Source organism: Lacerta agilis, chromosome Z (genome assembly GCF_009819535.1).
Source record: "Lacerta agilis isolate rLacAgi1 chromosome Z, rLacAgi1.pri, whole genome shotgun sequence".
NCBI classification, from domain to species: Eukaryota; Metazoa; Chordata; class Lepidosauria; order Squamata; family Lacertidae; genus Lacerta; species Lacerta agilis.
The window spans coordinates 16,055,375-16,063,486 of record NC_046331.1 but is presented as its reverse complement, the minus strand read 5'-3'; the positions used below and the strand labels follow the sequence as shown (position 1 = coordinate 16,063,486).

Sequence of the window (8,112 nt, the reverse complement as noted above, 5' to 3'; positions counted from 1 at the left end):
AAAATCCACGTCAGATAGTGCTGTCCTGTCCCACCGTTAAAGCACTCCAGTTTTGTCCAGAGTTCGCCTTTCCTGCCGGGGGAATCTTTGCCGTTCTTTCCAATGCTCTGTGTTTCCCTTGCTCTGAGGATTGCCCTGGGTATCCAGCCCCTCATTAATGCCACCTCCTCTTCCTAATTGTGAGGCCACATCGGTACCATATATTTAAAGCACTATGACACCACTTTAAACAGGAGCTTGTTGAGGCTGCTGAGAGTTGTTAGGAGGCCCCTGTTCCGCCAACAGAGTTCTCAGGGTGGATTACAGGGGGTTGGGCTAGATGACCCTTGGGGTCCCCCCCTGGTTCTACAATTATATGATTCTAATTAATCCCTCTTCAGAAGGAATTTAGGGAATTGCAGCTCTATGAATGGAATAGAGATCGCCTAACGACTCTCAGCACCCTGAACCAACTACAGTTTCCAGAATGCTACAAGGCACAATGGTTATGTTGTATCTCCATATGCCTCTGAATGCCAGTTTCCAGAAACCACAGGAGAGGAGAGTTTTGCAGTTGCCCTCAGGTCCTGCTTGGGGGGCTTCCCATTGGGGCATCTAGTTAGCCACTGTGAGAAAAGGAGGCTGCACTAGATAGGCCATTGGCCTGATCCAGAAGGGCTTATGTCTTATGTTCTTAACCTTTGAACATTGCTTTCAAGGAAGCTCGGGGGGGGGGGCAGGTGAACATGAGCCCTAAGCATGATCACAGGGGTGACCCTGTTTCTCCTTGCAAAGTCTGGAATCGCACCCTTGAATTGTTTGCAAAAGTTCCTGCTCTCTCACTCTCAAACCCTGAGCTTGCAATCACAAATAAATGAGAGAAAAGGCATTAAAAACCCTGGGATTCTTTTGTTTGTGCATGTGTGTGCACGCGTGTGTGACTTCAGGGGCAGCCTATGTAATCACAGCTCCAGTTTTGCTAAACACTTCCAGATGTTGCAGCGATGAGGTCATCCAGGGACTTGTCCCTCTTGAGCCATCAGGATCTGTCCTTCCCCACCATCCCCCATTTTTTTTCAGACTGGCCTGAAGCAGGGTGTGCTGGGTGTAGCTCAGAGGCACCTTAGACATACCTTTGCTTTCTCAGAGTAGACTCAAAGAAACCAATGCAGCTAACTTCATCCTGTCTATCACTTTCAAAGGACTAACTAATGGCTGCAACCCACTAAGCTAGATAGACATGGTATCTGGCAGCTTTCTACACCAGCCTTTAATGAAAAACCATGAGGTCTGGAATCTTCATTTTTGGAGGGAAAGGCCCTAGCTCAGTGGTTAATTTGTGCTATAAGTATCATAGCGTTGCCTCCAATTAGGTTCTACTCAGAGTACACCCACTGAAATGAATGGACTCTAACTAGTCATCTGCTTTGTTTCGATAAGTCAGCTACAGCATTGGATGCAACCCCTAATTCGATTCAGAATCTGGGATTCCTCCTTGGAGCCAGAAGCATTGCATTGTGTAGTATTGAGATTAAAAAAAAAATCCAGATAAAATCTGCCTAGCCTCAACTCACCAGCAGTCTAGGAAGTCGAGTTGAGGTCATGGTTGGCAGAAGTGTGTAAAAATCAGTTTGTAAAAATGCTTTTCGGGTTTTCCTGGACAAGGAGCACAGAGCTGGCAGTTGCATAGCACAGCTGCCCAGATGTTGTCATACCAGGTGGCATTTGACCAAGCACCTTGGGGGTCACATTTTTTGTTTCATTTTTTTATAAATATAATTGCAATGTTTCTCAAACGCATGGAGATGACAATGGGGAGCCCACACCACCTCTGAACAAAGATGGAATGGTGCCCAAAGAACAGAAGGAAGGTGACACAGATGTCGCAAATCCAGAAATTGCTGAGGAAAACATCTGGTATCTCTTGCTTTCTAAGGCTGAGGGCGTGAAATTCTCATGGCTGGACCCATGGCCCTATTTAGACACTTGATGGATGCCCATTTTAGACAGTAAGAACATAACAAAAGCCTGCTGCCCCATCTAGTCCAGCATCCTGTACTCACAGTGGCCAGCCAGATCCCTAAAGGGAAACCAGCAAGCAGGACCATTGCTCTAAGAAAATAAGTTCAGCATTCTTTCCTCAGCCAGCTGCACCAGTGGGAAACCTGCAAGCAGGACTTGAGTGCAACAGCAATTCTCCCCACCTATGATTCATAGCAACTAGTATTATCCAGAGGCATGCTGCCTTTGAGAGTGGAGGGAGAGCATAAGAAGAGCCCTGCTGGATCAGGCCAACGGTCCATCAAGCCCAGCATCCTGTTCTCACAGTGATTGAACCGTTGCCTCTGAGAAACCCACAAGCAGGTCTTTCCTCCTTTGGTTTCCAGCAACTGGCAGTCAAAAGCATTACTGCCTCCCAGCGCTATTTTTCTAGAAAAAGAGGTGCCAGAACTCACCATGAATGCCCCCCTTGTTCTCTTATAATGGCAATGTGACCCACCTGAGAGGACCTGGAACTGAGTGCCTGTGAGTTCCAGCTGGAAAAAAGCCCCACGGCCTCCAACTGTGGAGGCAGAGCATAGCCATTGTGGCTAGTAGCCACTGATAGCTTGCCCTTGATGTATGTGTCCAATCCTCTTTTAAAGGCATCCAAGTTGGTGGGTATCACCTCCTCCTGTGGGAGGGAGTTCGATATTTTAACTATGTGCCATGTGAAGAAGGACTTTCTTTTTTCTGTCCCGAATCTTCTAAATTCCTTTCCTCACTCGTCTTTGTTGAAGCACTTCTTGGGCTCCTCAACTTTCCTCATGTTGTCCCTGAGCAAAGACTGTTTGGTAGACCTTAGAATATGAGATCATCTGCTCTTGATGCAGAAGGTCCCAAGGTTCAGTCCCCAATGGCATCTCCAAGTAAACCTGGGAAAGTCTCTCTCCTAACTTTCTTTCTAAGCCTGTTCCATCTTATGTCCACATTCTGTTACAAAATAAAATTCATAAAACTGATGCTGAAGTGTCCCATTTGCCTTGGGTAGGGTGCACCAGGAAGGACCAATGTGTTGCCCTCCAGATGTTGTTGGGTGAGAAGGATGTCAGCAGCTACTGGCCACAATAGCTATGTTCTACTTCCACTGTCAGAAAACTAGTTGATAGGAATTGCAGGTGTGTAGTGTGCTGTTGCTCTCAGGTCCTGCATGTGGGCTTCACACTGGAACATCAGTTTGGCCACTGTTGGACCAGGATGCTGGACCAGATAGGCCATTGCTCTGATTCAGCAGCCAGGCTCTCCCTATGTTATTAATTACCATGGGGCTTGTAGTCCAACAGTATCTGAAAGGCTACTCATTATATCCACCAAGAGCTTCCACTTCTGCCGTTCTGCAGAAGCACCTTAATCACTGCAATTCCACTCATTCCCACCAGTGAATCTGTGGCCTGTGCAGATTGGCGATCTCACTCCTCCTTAAACTATCAATCTCCTGAGACCCGAGTCCCCAAAACCTGAGATAAAAGATTGATGCAACTGAGCTAGAGTTCTTCCACAGATTGAACGCAGATGGAGACTTCTCGCTTCACCATTCTATAGCCTTGCTCTTTCCTGTCAATATTAGTATTCTGCAGGCATTAAAAGGAGATGTCTAGAGACCTGAATTTCCCAGCTCATTAAAGCCTCTTCAAAGCCAAATTCAGACTTTTATTTCTATGCACAGATCCCCTTCCTCCAAAAAAAATGAACGTAAGGGAAGAATTACATAGACGTCTCCAGGATGTCCCATGGGGCAAGGAGTAAATCCTTTTCGAAAATGCAGGCAGAATTTCAATATAGATGAGTTCTCATGGGAGCATTTACAGGTGGGGGATCCTTTGATTGCAATGTGGCAAAATGTGGCTGTATGGTGGTTGTAATGAATTGCAGGGTTAGAAGGGACCTGCAATGCCAGAATCACCATCTGCAAACCTGCCCTATAGCATCTTCTCTGACTTCCATTTCTATAGTGTCCTGGGCTGAACTGAGCACAAGGGAGACAGATTTACAATGCAGGGCTGCGCACGTGCACACACACACACACACACACACACCAATGCAACCCAGAGCCTGGGTGACCCCCCCCCCAGCTTAAAAAAGAAAGAAAGAATAATCATAAAACCTGTTCCTCGTCATAGCCATTGACTAATCCAGTCCATTTATTAAGCTGTTGATGGGATCAAGGCATCCTGGGTCCATATAATCGTAGAAGCGTAGAGTTGGAAGGGACCACCTCAAGGGTCATCTGTTCCAACATCCTGCAATACAGTAATCTCAGTTGAAGAATCCCTGACTGATGGTCATCCAATCTCTGTTTCAAAAGTTACAACACAGGAGAGTCCAACACCTTCTGAGGGAGTCTGCTTCTCTGTCAAACACCTTTTGCCATCAGAAAGTTATGATTTAAGTTTAGTCAGAATCTCCTTCCTTGTCATTTGAATCCATTGGATTAGTTCCTACCTTCTGAAGCAGCAGAAAAAACAAGATTGGTCCATCTTCCATATAATAGCCTTTCAGACGTTAAAAGATTGCTATCCTATCACATCTTAAGGCTCGTCCAGACTTCCTTTTGTGTTGCATTTTCCAGGCACAGTTCCACACTTTAAAGCTTCGTGTTTGACTATCTGAGTGGTCCATCCCCCCCACTCCACCCCCCCCCCCGGTCCTGGTGCTTTCCTTGGGAAAAAACATATTTTAGAAAGCACCAGGACTTGGGGGGGGGCACTGAGTCACAGAGCTCTAAAGTGAAGACCTGTGCAAAATGAAGTTTGGATGAGCCATGTGTCTTCACATATTCAGGTTAAACATCCCCAACACCCTCAACGCTTGGTTTTCAGACCCTTAATCATCCTTCCAGCTTCTCAATCTCCTTAAATCAAGGTGCCCATAACTGGACACAATGGTCTAACCAAGGCAGAATAGAGTGGTACTATGACTTCCTTTGATCTGGACACTAGACTTCTGTTGGTGCAGCCTAGAATTGCATTAGCTTTTTTTCGATGCTGCATCACACTGTTGGCTCAATGTGAAGCTTGTGGTCTTGCTGTTTGAATTCCTGACATCAGTCACTTTCACACCTCCTTACCATCCCTTGCTCCCTCCCCAGAATACAATGGAAGGGACTCAAATGGCTGAAAGTCCAACCCACCGGCACACTTCTAAAGCTGTGCTACTTGGAAGTAAGGACACTTCGCACCTGGAAGCCTTGGCATCCGACTGTGATGTTCTACCATCATACCAGTATCAGTTCTGCTGACATTCCTAATGGAGCCATCGCCTGACAGCTTCAATAAGGCAGTGCTTATTCTGGGAGAATCAGCCTGTTAAATGAGGATTAGAAGATAGACAAACAGGATGGGGACATGGATTTGTAACCTGAGTCCTTGCCAGTTTGGGGGCGGCGGGGGCGGGGGGCGGGGAGAGCCTTAGCTGGCCAACCAAGGGGAGAATTTTCAGGCATCCTCATTTGAATGAACCTCTTCAACCTAAATTTAACATAGGAACATAATGACCACCTGCAATTACTGAGGGCATTGGGAGGAGAAAAGGAAGGAGGAGGAGAGAGGAGGAGGAAGTATTGTGGAACTGATCCTCTTACAGGTGCCCCATAATGCCCATCCCACAGTTGTATAACATTCACATTTTAGTACGGTGGTGCTTACACTCTGGAACTCCCTGCCTAATGACATCATGCAGGTGCCTTCGCTGTACTCTTTTTGCTGCCTGCTTAATTTTTTTTTTACCTACCTGGATATTTAGAATGCTGATGTGCTTTTAGTTTATTGTTGATTTTATTTTTATTTTTTGAATGTTTAAATTGCTTTTACTAATTGTTATATCCTGAAGGCAGCCCTGTATTGGGAAGTTTATGTTTTATATATTCTGTAAGCAGCCCAGAGTGGCTAGGGAAACCCAGCCAGATAGGCAGGGTATAAATAATAAAATTCTTCCTCTTCTTCTTCCTCTCAGGGCCGTCTCATCCATAGGGGTTGGTGGCTCACCGCACCAGGGCGCCGGGGCCCCCAGGGGTGCCCCCGCAAGCCCGCCGGCATACTGGGTGCTCCCTCCCCAACCCACCCCCGCCCCCATGGGCAGGCTGAAAGCCAGCCACCCTCGCCTCCCGGAGCCCCAGCTGGAGCGCTGGAAGGGCGCGCAAAGCCTCGCGCCGCTCCAGCACCACGTCCCTCATCCCCCGCTCGCCCACCCCCCCTCCCGAGGGGCAGCCAGTGCGGGAGGGAGGTGGGCGGAGAGGCAGCACGCCGGGGATGCCAAGGGATCACCGCGCCACAGCGGCCGATCCCTCTAAGACGGCCCTGCTTCCTCTTCTTCTTCTTCCTGCACCTGCCCCATACAGGGATCAAACCTGCAACCTTGGCGTTATCAGCACCACACTCTAACCAACTGAGCTATTGAGGGACCCTAACACCCATCAGTCCCAGTCAGGCTGGCTGATGAACATTGGAATATGTTGTTGTTTAGTCGTTTAGTTGTTTCCGACTCTTTGTTACCCCATGGACCAGAGCACACCAGGCACTCCTGTCTTCTACTGCCTCCCGCAGTTTAGTCAGACTCATGTTGGTAGCTTCGAGAACACTGTCCAACCATCTTGTCCTCTGTCGTCCCCTTCTCCTTGTGCCCTCAAACATCAGGGTCATTTCCTGGGAGTCTTCCCTTCTCATGAGGTGGCCAAAGTACTGGAGCCTCAACTTCAGGATCTGTCTTTCCAGTGAGCACTCAGGGCTGATTTCCTTAAGAATGGATAGGTTTGATCTTCTTGCAGTCCATGGGACTCTCAAGAGTCTCTTCCAGCACCATAATTCAAAAGCATCAATTCTTCGGCGATCAGCTCTCACTTCCATACATCACTACTGGGAAAACCATAGCTTTAACTATACAGACCTTTGTCAGCAAGGTGATGTCTCTGCTCTTTGACACTGCCCTTTTTTGAGATTGGGATGTAGACTGATCTTCTCCAATCCTCTGGCTGAGTTTTCCAAACTTGCTGGCATAACAGCATCATCTTTTAAAATTTTAAATAGTTCAGCTGGACTATTATCACTTCCACTGGCCTTGTTATTAGCAGTGCTTTCTAAGGCCCATTTGACTTCACTCTCCAAGATGTCTGGCTCAAGGTCAGCAACCACACTACGAGACCTCCATATCTTTCTGCTATAATTCCTCTGTGTATTCTTGCTACTGCTTCTTGATGTCTTCTGCTTCTGTTAGGTCCTTTCCACTTTCATCCTTTATTATGGTAATCTTTGTATGAAATGTTCCTTTCATATCTCCAATTTTCTTGAACAGATCTCTGGTTTTTCCAATTCTGTTGTTTTCCTCTATTTCTTTGCATTGCTCGTTTAAGAAGGCCCCCTTGTCTCTCCATGCTATTTTTTTTTTTTTTTTTTGGAAATCTGTATTCAATTTCCTGTATCTTTCACTATCTCCCTCACATTTTCCTTGCCTTCTCTCCCCCGTTATTTGTAAGGCCTCATTGGACAGCCACTTTTCTTTCTTGCATTTCCTTTTCATTGGGATGGTTTTCGTTGTTGCCTCCTGTATAATGTTACGACCCTCCATCCATAGTTCTTCAGGCACTCTGTCCACCAAATCTAAATCCTAAATTGGAACATGGGGAGATGCCTTACCCCAAGCCCATCTAAGTTCAGAATTGTCTGCACTCACTGGCAGCAGCTAGCTAGGATTGCAGACAGCAAGACTTTCACAGCCCTACCTGGAGATGCCATAGGGGTTTGCACATCCTTCTGCGTGCAAAGTAGGTGGTCAGGCCAAATGCCCATCTTAGCAATGGAGAAGATATTAGTCCAGAGACTGCCACCTTTGGCCATTGGGAATGGGCACAGATGTCCTCCATCTGCTCTGTGGCCGCTCCTCTCTCAGGGTAATGCTTTTGAAGTGGTACAGTAATTACTCCCATGGAGGAATCTACGTTTCCCTGTCATGTTCCATGAAATAACTAGCACCATGAGTGGCAAGAATTAATGGCCTTATTATCTAGCCTTCAAACATCACCCTGCCATGGAACAACGGGAAACGTAAATGAAATTTACAAGAGGCAAGTGCAGTGACCAATGCTTGTTTCATTTGTCTGAG

The 8,112-nt window shown here is 46.9% G+C and overlaps 1 non-coding gene across 1 annotated transcript; it reads right to left on the bottom strand.

Annotated features, from left to right (window-relative positions):
* Window positions 1–6,343: 6,343 nt before the first annotated feature.
* TRNAI-GAU lies at window positions 6,344–6,417 on the bottom strand. The gene has a single exon. It is a non-coding gene; the product is annotated as a tRNA-Ile (tRNA).
* Between the last annotated feature and the right edge of the window lie 1,695 nt (window positions 6,418–8,112).